Below are 2,500 nucleotides of genomic sequence, written 5' to 3'. Positions count from 1 at the left end.
TCTCTTCGTCTGTATCAAGAATCATAAATAAAGGAATACTGCTTCGCATTTATTGTCCAAATTAGATAAAAAAAAAAGTCCAATTAAAAATCACTTCAATATTAAGTTTCGACAGAAGAAAATGTCAACAGGTGTTAACAAAAAGAAAGATAAACTATTTTTTAAGATAGTCTGCAAGTTAAATTGGTAACCATCACAGTATGAGACAAACGAACAATAAACAGAAAAACTTTTAAGATAGGAAAAGGAATGCATCAGAACTGTTTCAAACAATAAACACGATCCCAGAATGTGGATGGCTAACATAGGGTGATTGGTTCTGGACAGCATTGTATGTTGACAACTGGCTTGTAAGGCAACAGATGTGATCCAAATAAAACAATAAACAATTAACAATTAATTGTCATATTTGGATCACATCTGTTGCCTTACAAGCCAGTGGTCAACATATGTGATCCAAATAAAACAATTAAAAGTTTATATACAGATAGCTAACCATGATATGATTGAAAGAAGAGGTTGTAAATTATTCAAAATATATACGTACATTTGTACCTTTGTCCCTTTGTTCATATTTAGCTCATGGCCGATCATCTCAATTTGTCTTGTCTTCTTCCGATAACTTAGATATATAAACACACACAATCCTAAAGTAACTTTCCCATGAGATACTACTGCGACTGGTAACTAAGGAATCTAAATTCGTTGCTTCAAACTCGCCCTTAAGAAGCCACATGATTTCAATTGCAAATCAAGTTTCATTGTTGCAAAGGTTTTCTCCTCTCCTCATTCATGAAAATATATTTTCGCATTTTCCTTCTTTTTCATGATAGTTTTATGCTTTGAATGTGGTTTAAGTTTTGCTCCCTATACAAGTTGAAACAAGATTTATTTTCCTAATCAGAGACCTGAAGGTCACTTATTTGAAAATGCCATTTTCCTCTACATGTCTAACTTCATTATTCAAACTGTAAAATAATTATTCTTCTTATTATTCAAGAAAGACCAATTTTATAACATTCTTTTTTTCGATGAATTTACTTAATAACTTCCAGTGTTTATAGACTTTTGGTCTTAAGAAAAACTGAAATTAAAAACAATTTGTTTGATCTCCGACCCGGCCGTTACGACTTTAGGGGATCCTATTTTCCTCTGCGGTATTGTATTAGCTGCGGCTCTTCTTTTTTTATATCATTTCGGTTATTGTTCTGCTGTGCTGAAGTGGGGTCAGGCTTCCCATCAGTTGGTCGCCTCATGGTACCATCATCCCAATGAAATTTCCAAACTTTCCCTCATCCTCCAAGTTATGTCATTCTCAACGAGGCTCGGTTTTCTAAAGTGTTTTACCTTACTTGGACTTCGCCCTACATTTTATCACTTTTGTTTTCTTTGAGTGTCGAGGGTTTTTCACATACAAATGAAACTTTTTTACTGGCAATATACTTCTTCATTTACAATGAAATTACAGAGCCGCTTACTTACCCAGCAAGATATACAAAGGTAATTGAGAGCCGATATTAAGACTATAAAGAAAAAGAAAACGCAGTAAATGTAAATATTTCCAGAGGCAAACAACGAATAATCACGTTCCAGCAAATACGGTTACAAAAAGACCCTTCTTGCGTACTTTCTTTTAAGAATGTTCACATAAAAATAAAGAATTCTTCAGCTTTATGAGTCCCTACTTCTGCGCCAAAGTAGCCAGAGTCCTGAAAGCTAAGGAAGTCTGTATTGTTATGCAAATACACTTGCAAGAAAAAACGACACAATAAAAGTCTTTTTGTATACTGTCGTGTAGTTGTATTGAAACTGAAATAATGAACCATAATGCAAGCAAAACTACACTCAGATAGATAGATAGGTTGATGGCTAGACGAATAGATAGAAATTTAATTAGTAATGAATAGTCAGTTTCATTCTGTATCAAGGGCACATAATATACATAAGATATTTATTGAAAAGTATATTACTTTTAATCCTGTATTTATCGAAAACCCACTTAAAATTCCTATTGATATATTAAAATTTGTCATCCATCCTATTTACATATTAATCAAAATCTTAATACAACTGCGGGTCTTTTTATTTCCCAATTATTTTGTAAAGCATTAACTATTCTTTTGTTGAAATCACGATATTATTCAAATACATGTAATTATATTTTCTCCAAGATTTCCCTGAAGGATTAAATTTATGATTACTTTAATACATTAAGCCAATAAGCTGTTTGTTATTCAAATGAAGTTTTCGAACTTTAGCGTAGTGTTACTTCAGCGAGTCTGCTCGTCAGTCGGATTTTGTTATCAGAATACCTTCCTTTTTCTATATTTTATTATTTTTTTTCTATCGTATATTTTACCGAATTACAATTTTTCTTTTCGTTTATCTGTGAGTCTTTAAAATCAAGAGAATAATTTTATCTAGCTATTGCGTAATTTCTTTATTTCATTCATTAAAATAATTCTTATGATATTGTTTTTGTTTTAAATTTTTAACTATT

The sequence above is a fragment of the Palaemon carinicauda genome, chromosome 4 (genome assembly GCF_036898095.1).
Source record: "Palaemon carinicauda isolate YSFRI2023 chromosome 4, ASM3689809v2, whole genome shotgun sequence".
Taxonomy (NCBI): Eukaryota; Metazoa; Arthropoda; class Malacostraca; order Decapoda; family Palaemonidae; genus Palaemon; species Palaemon carinicauda.
Note: the sequence above shows the minus strand (reverse complement) of the source record.